Source organism: Lepeophtheirus salmonis, chromosome 12 (assembly GCF_016086655.4).
Source record: "Lepeophtheirus salmonis chromosome 12, UVic_Lsal_1.4, whole genome shotgun sequence".
NCBI classification, from domain to species: domain Eukaryota; kingdom Metazoa; phylum Arthropoda; class Copepoda; order Siphonostomatoida; family Caligidae; genus Lepeophtheirus; species Lepeophtheirus salmonis.
The window spans coordinates 11,769,947-11,787,240 of NC_052142.2; the positions used below are offsets into that span (position 1 = coordinate 11,769,947).

At 31.6% G+C, this 17,294-nt stretch overlaps 1 long non-coding RNA gene across 1 annotated transcript; it reads right to left on the bottom strand.

The window, feature by feature from the left end:
• Window positions 1–1,209: 1,209 nt before the first annotated feature.
• Window positions 1,210–4,410, bottom strand: LOC139906738 (uncharacterized). Its single transcript, XR_011782560.1, has 2 exons — window positions 1,530–4,410; window positions 1,210–1,466 (listed from the first exon to the last, which is right to left on the bottom strand). It is a non-coding gene; the product is annotated as an uncharacterized lncRNA (long non-coding RNA).
• Window positions 4,411–17,294: the final 12,884 nt, after the last annotated feature.

Consider the following 17,294-nt stretch of genomic DNA (forward strand, 5'->3'; position numbering starts at 1 on the left):
TGGATCTGGCATATTCAAATATAAACATGAGATAATTTTAGATCAAACTATGATTGCCTTTTTTTTAGGATGGAGGATACATTTATTGTGGAGAGTTGCAAATAATTCAAATCAGTATTTTGTCATAGGATACTCGTTGCTTATATTAATTGAAGTAAATAAGATTTAATTATTATGTAGAGCCTCAGGTTAATAGAAATATAAGATTATACTTCATATAATCGGGCTTGCTAGAATTTTCAATCTCATGTATTGTACCGACTGCGGGGCAAGATATCTAGATTTTGACAAAACATGCAACCACTCATAGTCTGTGACGTCACTATTACTAGAATTTTCAATTTGATGTATCGTACCGACTTCTGGGCAAGAAAGACCTATTTTGACAAAATACGCAATCATTCATCTGAAACCTGAAATTTTCCCGATTTCTAAATTATTAAACAACATTAGAATTTGCCTAATAACAGCAAAATTCCTAAGTCAAGTGAACTTTCCCTATTTCTTCCTGTAACCCAATAGTGTAAACATAATAAAATGACAATACTTTGACTACTCGGTCTAATAATGCGTTAAAAATCATATAATTACAGTAGCAAATCTAAAGTTTCAAAATATAATTGATAAAATTTAGTTCTAATGCTATCATATTATAAAAGATATAACTAGGGTGCTGGGTTAGATTTGAGGTTGAGTTTTTCATTTGAGGATTGGAGTTTTTTTTTAATCAAATTTTTGAAGAATTGTAAAAAGCTTAAGGAGTTTAAATATAGATTGGAATTTGTAATGTTGAAGAGTTGAGATAAGCAAACCTCCTACATTACAGCTCTAATTTGTGTCCCTGACATGGAAAAATATTTTATGTTTAATAAGATTACATGTAAATTCATCGAGTGTCAATATTGTTGTCATCAATCCACACATACTTGCTAGGAACATCGTTAACCCTGAATATATACCAGCCATCAGGTTGAGCAAGATATATGGCTGGATCTACAGTATGGCCAAAAATCACCACTAAGTCTTCACTAATTCACTCTTATTAACTAGATGCACCCCAGACGAAAGTCCACAGAATAGTTAAAACCCACCGCTGAGTCTTTTCTAGTCCAACAGAAGAAAAAGTGGGCTATTTAATAAATTAAAGATTTATCTTGTTCTACAATTTGCAAACTAATGGTATTTGTTACTTGAATAAAAATACATATATTTTTGGGAGTTTTTAATTTTACTTTTTATTAACATTATATAACACTATATATTCTCGAACAATATATAATACATTTATATTAAATTAATGAACTGGATCAATTTGATTATTCATCAAGGTTTTAATTAAGAGGAACCTTGACGTTGGAATGGAGAACCACTAACATTTCAGCATTCTCATCGCTGAGCCAACTTCGCCTTTTATTTAGCACAGAGCCTGCTGATGAAAGCAAGCGCTGTGATGGAACACTAGTGGCCTAGGAGAAAGATATTTTAACATAAGATGAAATAGATATTTGTGTTTTTTGTCATTTACTGACCACCAGTTTATGATGTTCTGTTCTGGATCCAACCAGAGGACAGTAAGATTTGTATCTTCATCTTGGCATTTTACACTCGCCGATCACTTGGAGACTCAGTCCTTCAGAAGCTGGGTCGTCACAAAGCTGGCTTTTATGAGGGAGTTTCAACTTGGTGGACGGAATATTGAACAGGTGTTTGCTCCTTTTCAATCTCCAACATTTCTCTTTTATGCTGAAAAATAGTATCATCTGCTTTAGTCAAATCACAAAAGGAGCTTCTTCCAAAGCGAACACCTGGAATTGTTGCTTTGGCAAGGACTTGGTTCTTCTCTAGACCCTTACAGCAAGGAACAGCTGAATTTATCTATGCTTGAGCCGATTGGTGGGCGATGTTGACTTTCTGGTGGCAATGACGATGTATGAAACTTTGTGTTTAAATGTTGAAACAGCCGGAATATACAGGAAAGCATCTTCTACCATCAAATTCCATGAATTTGCAAAGCACTGCACTTTCTTGAACTTGAGTCCCTCACCAGCTGCTACAACATTATTTAAATTATCTATAGAAATAGCAGTCAAGTTTCAAATCATCTGAAGCACGCTTGATGAAACCCTAAGAACAATAATATCGTAATGAATAACTAATTTAACAAAAATTAAAAGACGCACAGAACCCTGTAATAATCAGTGTTGTGGGTAACGCGTTACAAAAGCAACAATTACCGTAATATATTACATTGAGGTAATAACAGGCTAATTTAACGCGCTACTAACTATATTACGATAATATTATTACAGCTACTGAGTCCTGTAACGCGTTACAATACGAGCTGTCTTACAGGTGGAGTTTTCCAGAGAACACAATAGGCGCAACACCCGTAATTAAAGAGGAAAAGAAGACGGGTTTAAATCAACAGAAGAAGAAGACAGTTTTTAAACAACAGAAGACGAAGACGGGTTTAAATCAACAGAAGAAGACGATTTGGTTTGGAGATTTAGAGATGGCAACAATGAGGGATAATTCAACATTTTCTAAGTGGTTACACTCACACTATTTTCAATTTAACAGAGAAATAGACAAGAATCTAACAGTAAGGTGTACTTTATGTACTGGTGGGAGGCCGAGGGAACTTTCAACGGCTAAAAATAGTACAAGTCCTCAAGAAAAACCTGGAGAGTGAGGTAACCTTAAGCTAGTGGCTAAACGACCTCTTGCCAGCGGGCCAGTGGAAAAGGACGAATTAAAACAACAATGTTTAATGTTAAAAGTAACTTATTATTTTACAAAGTAGGTAGTATTCAAGGTTAGACCATCATGTAATTGCGCTTGCAAGAATATTCAATCTGATGTATTGTACCAACCGCTGGGTAAGATAGGCAGATAATAAAAACAACATTCAAGTACTCATAGTATATCGCCTCACTATTGCTAGAATTTACAATTTAATGTATCGTACCGACTGCTAGGCTAAAATCATAACTGTCACCCAAAGCAGCAACAAACCTTTTCCCCCATTTTCAACAACTGAGAGAGGCTGCATATCAGCACAAATCATTTCGATGAGAAATTTGTCTAATAAGGTTTTATTTGTATTGGTATACTTCTTATTACGAGTGAAGTATTTTTGCAGGTTTTCTTATTTATTTTTTAAGATAGGCATTAAATTCGACAGGATGCAAGTGAATGCCATGTTTGTTCATTGATGAGGTGAATCCACCTTTATTTATGAGGATTTTTTTTACATAAATCGCATTGGACTCTGGTTCACTTCTTAGCCAATTATTTGGGGGCAATTTTTGTAAAAAAATCCTGTACAGTAGATAATTTTTCTAGTTTGATGATATTTTGATTTCCACTTCATCCTTGTAGCCTTCGTTAGCTTATCTCTCTACTTCACTAGCGTCATTATAACTTATTGTAAAATAATTGCATTAAAAAAATTAAAGAGTATCTTATAAACTTAAAAAAATGATCTAAAGTTAACAAACTTAATCACAGTATCCAAAAAGAACAGTATTTAAATTACTTTTGTTAGTGTACCAAAGACAAATTCATCATCTATTACAGATGATGGCATAGCTCCATCCAAGATTTCATGTTAAATTTGACTACTATCAGCAGGATATTGGCTAACAAAAAGATCACCAGCCAGAACGTATATCCCTTATTATTAATTTATAGTAATTAATTTAATTCTCAGTCAAGCATAACTTAGAGTTTATTTTGATTTTTTAGCTCGTGACGTCATCTGCCTGGTTTGCAGTATTGACTGAAAAGCCACGACCTTATATATAGGTAAAGTTGATAATTCTGTAGAAATTTTTTTTTTTTAGGGTATAACGAAAGTATTTAATAGCAAAATGTTTAATGAAGACATATTACATATAATTGACTTAGACATTTTTATCCGTTACAGTAGATTTGAAAACTTCACACTCCATAAAATTGTAATTCATTATGAACCATATTCTCAGAATAATAACTAATGAAACGACAGAGTGGAGTATTTCGAAATATATTTGAAGTTCCAAGTTTAAAAAGAAGGCTTAAATTAAATATAATATACATAATAAAAAATATATCATCATTCATTTATGTTAAATATACAAAATTAAACAATTGAAATCATATAACTAAAAACCATAAATTAAATATACAGAATATTGAAATAATAGATTGATCCAAATAATATTTTCTTGTTCTGACATCGGAATCCAGTTAAATATGTCATAACTTTAGGTTGCAAAACACAAGCAAGACGTGGAGTTTAATCAAAAAGATAATCACCCCTCTTATTCATGTGGAAGTTGCTAAATACAATTGTGCACATGATAGATATATCTCTATCGATGATATATAAATAATTATTAATAATAAAGTAAATGTCAAAATCAAAAAAGAAAGAGAGTATTTACTGCTTCGTACGAAATTCTCCAATCTCCATCACTAATTATAAAAAGATAGAGAACTTAGTTAAAAACAGTAGAGTACTACTACCGTCACTTTGACGTCTTCAACGAATATTTAAACAACCTTGATGAAAATTTGCCACCAACCAGAAGAGCACAAGAAATAATTAATAATGATTCCTTCAGAGAAGAAGTCGTATTTATATAGGAAATTTTTCGTCAAATACCTTCAGCAATAATTGCGCTTGAGGAAAGATTGCATTTTCTTACCAGCCTAACCATAGTAGAAAGTCTGACGCAAGATTTGAAGGAAGAACCATTCAAAACCAAGTAAAAAGATGTGTTTCAAAAGAATCCTGGCTACACAAAACTAAATCAACTCTCAACAAGTGAAAACTGTGTATACAAAAATACTCCAATTGCCAATTGTGGTGCTGAGAGTCTTTAGTATGATGAATATCATCAATACGAAAAGGAGGTCCAAACTAATTACTATATAATTGAGGGAATTATGGATCACCAAATGGAATGAATGTTTTGCTATCATTTAATTGTCAGCACGTAACTATTAACAATATTTTTTAAATAATTTGTTACTTTATTGCCTCATTTCTATTCTATAGAGTTCGTGCCAAAGTTATCTATTCATCCTTTGGTGGTCACTAAGAAGTTATAAGGACACTTCCTGTAATGATGGGTTTGATGTTCTCTATTTTACAAAATATTTTTTCTTCCATAAATTTACAGAATATAATATACATTTATAAAGTTATTTATAGGGAAGTTATATAATAATAATATTCAACAATCTCTCTTCCTTCATTTGTAAATAAATAAATAATTTATTCTAAACGATATTCTTTCAATTGGGTTGGAATCGATATTTACATTGAACTCTTGATCCAGCGACAGATACAATTGCACCAATTTCTAGCTATTATATTTTTGAAGTATTTTCCATGGACATTCGATGGGTAATTTATTCAGTTAAAATTTTTGAATAGAGTTGATGATCAAAATAGAGTTTTCATTTAGACACCAGCATACTCTTGCATAGTTGCCTCTTTTATCACATCTCGTCCATTCGATGCTTTTTGCAAGCAAACTTTCCCATTCTTATAAGGAAATTGGAAAGCACAGTGTCCCAACAATCTTTCTTAGCTCTTGTTCCACGATCTCCTAGAGCTTTGACTTCTTCGATATATATTGAATCCACATGACTGTATTTGCGTTACCACTCTTTGATACTAAATCATTTAGACTATTTTGATTATTATTTGCCGTTTCTACTATTTTCCATTAATATATACTTAACATATTTTATTTGCATCATCAAATAATCTTAATTGTGCTTCTCTATACTTTCGGACTCCGGTTAATTTGTTAGACGTCATCGTTGAATTTTCTTTCAAATAGAAGTTATATACTTGGATCTCAGGTCTAACGATGATTAGATCCACCTTTTATATTGATATGTGTAACCAAAGTTTTATATTATGGCAATTAATATTTAATACTATTTGTATCATACAATAAATTATAACTAACATTTAGACATTTTTTTGATAATATTATTTTGGTTAAATAGTACCAAGTAAAGCTATATTTTGGTGAAGGGAAGTTCTATATGTAGTAACCTTTCAGATATGTTGTAATGTTATAATTGATATATCTTTATAAGTATGTTCAAAATTACCCATCGGCCATCAAGTATGACTTATGAATAAAGTTATGTTTATGTCCGAAAGAAAACAGAGGAACTAGATAGTTGAAGTTGTATTTGCGGGCGCGCTTGCGCAAAACATGATTCCCACAACCCTATATATAGGCAAGGACTCCTCTAAGCAGTACAGGGCATTGCGCTCACATGTTTCCAATTAAAGTCTTTGTTTATTCTATATGGAATGTCTCTCTTAAAGTGTTTTGCAATAAAAGAAAGAGTTTTTAAAAGTATTTTGTTAGGGAAAATCATCAAAATAATAAAAATGAGGCTATACATTTCTAATGGAAGTGGTATTTTATTAGTACTTTAATCAAAATAAACATTAAAAACCTATAAAAAAGAAAAGGCACAATCAAAAACTACAAAGTTGGTACAAGTCTACAAGTAAGATGAGTTTGATTGAAATTTACCTTTTTTTCTATTAGCTTCTGAATTCTTAGCTACCATTCTCTTTTTTGTCAAAAATCGGATGACATCATTCAGTTTAGTACTTGAATTTTTACTCATGACATTAAACAAAGCGAATGAAATTCTTTAAAGAAAAGCTGACCAAGAGTGTTCTTCCTCGCACTTTACTCCCACAACGGCATTAATGTCAGAGTTTAAACTGTTCTGCATCCTGTCAATGAATGTGGTAAGCTCTAGGATTTGGGGTGCCATGTAAACTGTCTTTCTCTTCAGGAGTAGATGTGATGTAAGAGAACATGGAATGAGAATAAAGACAGGAGAGGTAGAGAAGGTTGGATGGAGTCGACAACCCCCCTCTACTCATTATGTCGATGAACTCTTTCAGGTCTCCATACTGATTGTTTGGGCTATCGAAGGTTATTGAGTCCGGAGGTGTGTCTCTGATTACCATTAACTCTTGGCACAGCTGATCTTCTTCTTCAAAGAAATACCAATATACCCGGCAACAAAGTAGACAGTATTACTCTCTCCCTTAGAAGCTAGTTCCTGGAGGTCATCTGGTTGCCAGTTTGTCAAAATGAGCTCTGCTTTTACACGGTTTTCATCCAGCAAACCTTTAATTTCTGAAGTAGTTAGACCTGAAAATTTAAAAAAGTCAAATATTTTTATGATATTATTTTATTGTAAAAATAAGTAATACCTAAATAAAGAAGCTTATTATTAACAAACATCTTATTTATCTGATAATTTGACAAGACTCAGAATACGAATCTTTTTCTCTGCTTCCAAAATCTGTCTTACACTGATGGAGTAGATACTTATCCTTAGTTGTCTGTACTAGCCGAACCTTCTTTCGATCGGATCAGACTGGAACATGCCGAGGAGTACATAGGAGCAAGGCACGTCTACTTTGTTGCTGGGAAAGTTTCTGAGGCCATGTCTTTTACTGTTTTTCCACTCGATGAGAACGTCGACAAAATTTCTCAAGAAAGAGAAGCCAAGTTTGTTCTTCTCAGAGATAGGTTCCTGAAGCTCCTCTCTTTTTTCGTAGCAAACTCCAGGTGTCTTGACCTTTAGGATATTCCACATAGTCCTGAGCTCATATTCTCTTACATGAGTGCAGTTGAAAGAAGACAAGGTGTTGGTTTGGTGAAGAGGAGAGCCATTTGCTCACGAATGAAAGAGAGCATAGAAGCCTGCTTAGGTTCTATCTCTGAGGAGTTGAGAAACTTCACTAACTTGTTGAAAATATCTTCCCAGGTCTCTGATTGATTCAATTCTTCTTTTGCTCCCAGAAAGGAAGCCAAATTGATTCCCTGAATCACAGTGTTAACCTTGCCTTCTGAGGTGGTGTGTGACACTGCCTTTTGCAGCACTTGGTTATGAGATGAGGATGAAGTTTGATGGGAGTGTCTCCTTCGCCAATTTGTCAACAAGTTCTTCCACAGGACTCATTTCATTGAACTGTTGAGCCTTACGTGACGTGGTCGCAGCTTGAGTTGGCCTTGATGAAGCTTTAGGAGTTGAGATGTAGTTAGGCAGTTTGCCATAGGGATGGTACTACATTTATTAGTAAAAGAAGGACAGTTTTAAGCATAACCATCGATTGTGAGCAGCTGCCTTACCTCTTCTTTAGAGCATTGCCAAGGGTCTGAATTCTTTTAGAATCACAGATGAAATACAATTCGTTGAAATGCAGAGAACACAGCTTTGTGCTTTTGGATGGTGCCTAATCTGTCTTATTCAGAACTGTTTCTCTTGAAGTGGCTCTCAGCAAGGCGGTATCAAGTTTGGGTTTCTCTCTTTGTCTGGCCACAGATGGATAGTAACACCAGACTGTAGTGGTTCGTTGTCATAGTCCGTTCTATATCCTGGAGCATTACACTTAGTGGCCATGAATGGAATTACAAAACACAATAAAGATGGGGTCCACAAAGTAACTAATAATTATTAGTTATTACTTATTATCATACCAAACACGTTGCATTGTTTTTTTGTCAATGGACCCATATTGCACGCGTATTTGAATTCATGTTTGCGAGTGCCCGGTCCTGCTTACAAGAGTCCTTGATATAAAATACTTGTACTTACTGATAAAAAAAAAGAGAGAGAGTGATAATAAAAAAAATTATAAAAAAGGGGACCTGCATTAATATATATATATATGGAACTGAAGGGACACGGAACCGAAAAAATTAAGGTTCAAATTAAGAATCTGGAATTTTCCATTTTCGGGAAACAACGTCTTTTCTGACATATGATGTAATACAAATTTGTTTTTTTTTCAACACAATAGTTAAAATGTAACTAAATAGTATAACGATAGGTGAAGTATTGATCCAACAAATGAATTAAAGAACATTAAAGATATTCAGAAAAAATTAGGTTTCATATTTATGTGCTCTTCGATATATATTTTTTTAAATATTGATTCCTTCGACTTTTTATAGGAAATACAAATGCTATTTCATAATTGTGATTTTTGTCAGCCCTGTAGAAGTTTTTATGTCAGTCTTATTCCGATATATTAGCAAGATAATTACATTGAAATCTATGTTTATTATATTCAAGATAAGTGACAAACTAAGATCCAAGTTTATTTTTATTTACAAGACCATATCATTTTTATTGCGTAACATTACCATAGTCTTATTATTAGGTATATTTTGGTTGGAAAAAATATTGCTAATAATGTATCAATGGCAAAATTAATTATTTTAAGCTATGATAAATAAATATAAATTGAAACATGAAGAGAAGTATATATGTAGAATAACAAATACAAATTACAATAACGAATATAATATAAATATTGTTTTCACTAAGACCATTAATTAATTCCTGTACTTTATCGAGTTGTTTTATATAATCATCCCCTGTTTTTAACCAAATTCCCTAATGTTTAGTAATTTGTGCTAGAGATAAGCGAATTTGCCTTAAGCACTGAATTTTCGTTTCGTGACATTAGAATATAAAGATATATTTTTCATCTATAATATCAGAAGGGTAGCTTTAGGAAATTGCTGATGACAAAATTTAGATATATATGAAAATGGACTAAAAATTTCAATGATTGAGCTGTGGATGAAGAATGAGAACTCTCTCTGTTTAAGTCGATTATGCTTTCTTTTTATGTATATTCTTCTAATATAGAGACAATGATTGAAATGGTATCACACCTTGATGTGAAGGAGAATTTGCACAATGAAGGATCCTTCCCTTAAAGGAAATGAGATCCACCTAGTGAGACACAAAGAGAAGAGATCCCTTGTACATGAAGTCAAAGAGAAGATTAGTAGTCATTTGGATTTGATATCTACCAAATGGCAAAAATATAAACTTCTAGGAAGGAGAAGGATGGGTAGATGCCGATCCATATTTGATTTTAATATCTCATAATAATACGTGGTTAATATTTGAAGGTTTCATACAGGCTCTGACGCCAAGAAAACAATTCTTATTGTAAGGTTGTTCAGGAGTCGGTACGATACAACAATTTGAAAAGGAACACTGGCCGGTATGTGTTATTGATATACTTTGTATTTCAAGTTACCTTGGATAAGCCTAGATCAAATATTATCAAAGAAAATATTTATCCCTGTTATTTCACTCCATTCAATGGAGGAAGACATCAAGATTATGTATTAAAGACCCATTTTCATCAAAGAAAGAATAAGTAATACTTCTACTATTCTTATTGATTCTCTATTTTGTTCATTATGTTCTGTAAAATTGGATTTTATTCTGCACCCCAAAAATGTATATTTCGATCTTAAAGCAAAAAACTGAGCAGGAATATCCATGTATCCTTAGGTTTCGATTAATAGAACCATATGATAAATTTATGCATAAATATTTAGCATTTATCCCGCATGATCAACAAGATCTAGTAAGAAAATGACTTGTAGACATATCCAACAATTTTAGAATGTGAAACCTCACTTTTGGATTTACTTAGTATTTCAACTATTTCTTCCGACACATAAGCATTTGCAGTATTACGTAATAATTGATAACATAAAGAATATTGTCATACATGACTTTGGGGTGAAGTACACCTGGAATGAAAATTAGTCTACGTATATAAATTGGTATAATGGAGAGTGATAACGCCAAAATGGAATTAAATGGGTCTAATTACGATGACCCTGAATTTGTAAATATAACTATTTTACGTTTAATGACGCCCAGACCAACAATTATGAGTGGTGATTTTACCATAAAACTTACACCTGGTAGGGACTCTAATAGCCAAACAAAAAACCCTTGTTCCTGTTCAACTGCATGCCTTTCGTCTATTATAACTTCCTATGATTTTATGACGCTGCAGACATAATGAATGATTATTTTTCTCGGCCGATAAATTATCTAACCCTATGTTCTCTAAAAATGATATATTTGTATTTAAAGGTTTTTGGGGGTCACTTAAATTATAGAAGGATTCATATCCCTGAAAAAATCTGAAATGAAAATATAACAGAATAAGAAAGAAAATGTAAACTAAAAAAAGAATACTGAGAGATTGACGTATTCAATAATGTAAAACTTAAAATGAATAAAATAGATGATCTTTATATATTAAGATTACAATGTTGTATGCTTATAAAGAAGAGGGATATAAATATGTAAGTTTGAACAAAAATACGAGAGATGACTGAGGACCCTTCTGTCATCTGCGAAGAAATACGCTCCTTTTATCTTTACGACTGTTTTACTGTACACTATTAAACCATGTACAACAAGGTTAATGGTAATACAATGTTATACCATAACGCTTGTACGACTAAAGTTTGACTTCCGCCTCACTTTTAATGATGACGTGAAAGTAGATGAGTGGTTGAATGTTTGATCAAAATCTGTTTTTCTTCCCCTATAGTAGGTACGATATATCAAATTGAAAATTATAGTAATAGTGACGTCATAGACTATGAGTGGTTGTGTGTTTGGTTAAAATCTGACTATCTTGTCCAGGAGTCGGCACAATGCATCAGATTGAATATTCTAGTAAGCCCGATTACGTGATGGTCTAACCTTGTATTTTTATTAACGTTGATGTACAAGAAGTAGTGTTTCAAAATTCAACTTTGAAAAATTTGGAGTATATTGCTTATGAAACATATATATTTGGAAAATACAAAGCCTTTGGAGATGTCATTGAAAGTCGTATGAACATAGATTAAATAAAAAATGCAATAAACAATCAGGCAAAGATAAATAAGGCACCAGGACCCTCTGGTCTAATCTTTGAACTTTATAGGAAATACGTTAATCACTTAGCTCTTATTTTGTTCAGTTTTTATGAACAGATATTGTCATTTGGATACTTCCATAACTTTGCATTCAATGGGAACATTGTTTTAATTCAAAAACATATGAGGATCCACAATACCTCAAGAATCTGCGTCCACTTACAATGCAGAACTCTTTATTTCAGATTTTTTCTTATATTCTTGTAAACAGATTAAATATGGTTTTAGACAAAAAAGTGCACGGTTCTCAATACAGTTTTGTCTAAAATATAATAATGGACAACATTACTTCTACCTAACAAACTCTTTTACAATCAGACGAAAATGTCAAATTAATGACAATCGACTTTGCTAAAGCATTTGATACTCTGTCCCAGAGTCTGTTCAGAAAAGAAATCATCAAAAACTTTAAAAAATATTTGGGGTGGAAGATGCCCGTAATAGAATGTATTTATTTTTTCATTAGTCCCGTTTGTTATGTACTTAATGAAAAAAAAAGCTGGGAATGAGTATTTTTATTCAAAAAAATATAACTTTGAATAATTGAATGAGCGAATAATAATCCACAAATGAGTGAATGCTTACTTTATCAAGTTTATTAATTGGCTTACTCATTTTCTGTGCAAAATCTAGAGGATAAACTCCCCCGTTAAAAATTAGATAATTTGAATAGAGATAGACCGAATACTTTTTAGTTTCAAAGCCTCCAAATTTATGGATCATCGATTGATTAGTATATTCCATAGCTACAACGTAGAATCAGGGCATCTTTCCCTGCAGCTCCTTCCGAGAGTCATAAAATTGCTTTGATGTTGATCAATCACAATTGATAATTAGGCTTAAAGAGTAATGCTTGTATAATATTAAAAATAACTCCTTTGTAAGTATTCCTTCACAGCATTAAGTATATAGTCATATTTTTTGAAGCACTTTACAGTCTATTGCAACAATTGTACCATTTTACTTCTTTTTTTTTTTGTCGAATAAATTGTAAGGTAGGTATATCCAGTATACCTTCTCTTTATGAAGCTTTTCTTCTCAGTTCTCAATATCAATTTTTTTATACGTACTCCTACTAGGATCCTTCATGATTTTTTGAGAATAGTTTTAGGTCGCCCATGATTGTCCTGTCATAAAACCATTAAGTACTCTTGGTTTGAATTATTTTGCATTAATAGTATAATAATTAATTTCGTGATCTTACTTCAGTTATTGAACTTTGCACAGCTGTTTGAAAGGCGTGACAGATGTATTGATTAAATACACTCCGAGTCTACATAGAATTCAATATTTCACTGTACCTGGCATCATATTCTATTTGGGAGTGATCACTTTCGAAAACTTCCACTAAACTCTATTGTTATTCTTTGCAAAAATCAAACAAAAGTCGTGATAAATATTAGGTTTATATTATGACTACCACAAATATCAGGATAAAAAGTTATACTTGACACTCCAGAAGAAAGTGTACTATATGCATTGCTATCTTATTAGATCCTTTTCCGCCTTTACTTCATGATATGTGAAATATATTTCAATATTATTATTCATGTTCATAAATGTCAAATTAAACCCATTAAGTTTTCGTTTATTAAATGTTTTTTTTTTTTCATGAAAGAGTTTATGCAGTTTATCAGTAATACTATATAAAAATAATGTTAAATTTAATGAGTTGGAATACTTAAATTAGTATATTTAACCAATTGACTTTAAAAATTCTAAATTTTTCAAATATTTTGCAAAATCTGAATTTCATGTACTTAGAAGGAGCAAATAAATAAGATTTAGGTAACTATATCAAATTTACCTTATACTGCACAAAACTTTGCATGCGGTAGTTCATATGCGCAGACGAAAATTTGTATTCCTGCAAAGTTAAAGAAACTTATCATTCGCCGTATACACTATTTGTTCTCTTTTTCACTTCATTTAAGCTATAAAATTATGTCAAAATGAAACGTTGAGTGAAAATTTCCAGGCAACTACTATGAAAAGTTGAGCTAAACCATGCAAAAGGAATATGAAAAAAAAAAGAAAAAAGTTTTAGATTGTAAAATACATCAGTATCCATACCTTAAATATACAATTAGTCCATCATTTAAGATTCAAGAACAATTTTTAATGATTTCAAATATTATTCTAAAATAAAAGATTTGATTAAAATATTACGTCGTGTTGATACAAAATTATAATTATGACAAATATTATACCTTTGGAATCATCCACAGTTCATATTAGTTTACCATCGGGAATTTATAATCAAAAGGTTGTGTTTCCTCACAACAGCTTTCTTGAAATTAGCTGGTACTTCGCTTGATTGTATTATAACTCATTGCTTGACGATTGTAAAAAATATACCTATCGGTAATTTAAAAAAAAAAAACAAAAAAAAAAAATGCCCTACTGGCAGTGTTTATGTTTCACAACTCTTGAGCAGGTGAATTATACTGCTGCAGATTGACAGCTTAACTTGTTTAATTATTATACTGCCATTCTCTAATTCTTTACATATTAATTCCCTGAGATTGAAACAATATCAACGTTGGTATTTAAAAAGAAAAAAAAATAATGTAGTTATCCTGGCAATTTGAAGAATGTTAGGGAAGAAAAAAACTAAGCTATCATGACGGTTCATTAAATTAGCTGCAAGCAAATATTAGATGAAGAAACTATACATAAACCCACTGGTGTCAGGAAAAAATGGCAAAGGAAAAAATGTCAAGGAAAAAATGGCAGCGGAAAAAATGACACGAAAAAAAAATGGGAAAGGGTCTAAATGGAAAAAATTGCAAGATTCTTTTAAACTGATATAATATCTATCACAAATATAATATATAATAAGAGAAAAGAAAAATTAACAAACACGACAGCAGTTCCAATGGAAGGAGTGCTAATCACTTAGTTCTCCGTTATTAATTACAATATCATTAGATATGAAGGACTATTCATATTGGAACATCCGCTAGAGAATATTTAAATAGTCTTGATGAAGATTTGGCAGCAACCAGAAGAGCACAAGAAGTAATTAATAATGATTAAGGGAAGAAGTCGTATTTATGCAGGAAAATTTTCGTCAAATACCTTTGGCAATAACTGCACTTGAGGAAAGATTGCCATTTCTTACCAGCCTAATCATAGTAGAAAATCTGACTCAAGATTGAAGGAACTCTCAACAAATGAAAACTTGTTTACAAAAATACACTAATTGTCAATTGTGATGCTGAGAGGGTCTTTAGTATGATGAATATCATCAATACGAAAAGGAGGTCCAAACTAAGTAATAAGAAATTGAGGGAATTGTTGATCACCAAATGGAAGCAATGTTTTGTTATCATTTAATTGTCAGCACGTAACTATTAACAATATTTTTTAAATAATTTGTTACTTTATTGCCTCATTTCTATTCTTAAGATTTCGTGCCAAAGTTATCAATTCATCCTTTATAGTTAGTGGTCACTAAGAAGTTACGAGTACACTTCCTGTAATGATGGGGTTTATGTTTTCTAACTAACAATATATTTTGTCGTGCATAAATTTACATAATATAATATACATTCATAAATTTATAAAGTTATTTAAAAGGAAGTATATATTAATAATATACAACAATCCCTCTTTTATGTGTAAATAAATAAATAAGTTAAGTTAAAGATATATTCTAAACGATACTCTTTTAATTTGAATCTATTTTCACTTTGAACTCTTGATCCAGTGACAGATACAATTGTACCACTTTCATATGTAGCTTATATAATTTTGAAGTAATTTCCATGGGCATTCAATGTATCGATGGGTTATTTATTCAGTTCAAATTTTTGAAAAGAATTGATGATCAAAATAGAGTTTTCTTGTAGACCCATGCATACTCTTGCATAGTGGCCTCTCTTATCACATCTTGTGCATTCGACGCTTTTTGAAAGGCAAGCTTTTACATTCTTATGAGGAAATTGGAAACTACACTGTCTACACAATCTTTCTTGGCTCTTGTTCCACGATCTCCTATAACTTACTCTTCTTCGATATATATTGAATCCACATGACTCTGTATTTGCGTTAACACCCTATGATACTAAATCATTTAGAATATTTTGGTCATTATTGGCCGTTTCTACTATTCTTTATTAATATACACTTCTCATATTTTATTTGCATCATCAAATAATCTGAATTGTGCTTCTCTATACTTGCATACCAAAGTTTTATATTATGACAATTAATATGTAATACTATTTGTATCATACAATAAATCATAACTACCATTAAAACATTTTCTAGATAATATTATTTTGATTAAATATTACCAAGTAAAGCTATATTTTGGTGAAGGAAAGCTTCTATATGTAGTAAATTTTCAGATAAGTTGTAATGTTAAGAAAATCATAAATGAGATATCTTATAAGGATGTTCGAAATTACCCATCGGCCATCAAGTATGATTTATGAATAAAAGTTTGTTTTTGTCCGAAAGAAAACAGAGGAACCAGATAGTTGAAGTTGTATTTGAAAGCGCTTGTGCAAAACACAATTCCCACAACCCTAGATATAGGTAGGAATAAAACGCTGTCGATCCAGAATTCTACTCTGAGTCCAAGAAGGACTTACACTTCTAAATCCACAATAAATCCTCAGAGTTACTCTTCGTCTAACTTTATCGTTGCATCTACCTCGGGGATTAGAATGAATAAAAAAAGTGGGGGCTCTTGAGTACAACTGCAGTTAGAAATAATATAATTGATAGCTCAATGACTGTTAGATTTTATTATGTTCACACGAGTAGTTGAAGATGTCGCACGTGTGTGTGAAAAAACGGTAAATTAAAACTGTGAGCATTTCCAATTTTTAATGCAAAACCTACTCGCATTTATTCATTGTTAGTTGATTCTCTTGGAGATACGGACTGTGTTTCAGCATTGAATAAGGTATTTTTTATTATTAGTTTGAATTGCAGATATCACAGGTCCTATAAAGTATTTAAATAATAAAAGAATTATCATACGCTATGTATATCGTCAAGTTGTCTATTGGAGTAAGGTAGTATAAATGTTATTTTTATTCTGTGTTCCTTCTATTTAAGCTTATATTTATATAATTTTTGAAGTTATATTAAATCAAAGTAGAAGACACATAAAAATAAATATATGACTCTTATTTCATACTTTTAATATTTTTTTCCATTGAAAGCAATACTCCTAATTTTTCATAAGATAAGAAGTGTCTTTGTGTCAGAATTCATAAAATTCACCCAGATCAAATCACTTGCTCATAAGAAATTGACTATTTATTGAAATTATCCTCTGTCCCAATTTCTACCCGCCCACCATAAATTTTTATTGATAAATTTTACTGTTTCTCCCAAAATTTCAAAATTATTGAAAATAAAAGTTGAACTCCGTACACGACAATTTGAAAAAGAAGAAAATCCATATGTCAATTTATATTATAATAATAATTGTGGGTTTAGCATGACTAGTTTGTCGACTATATAAATGGCCAA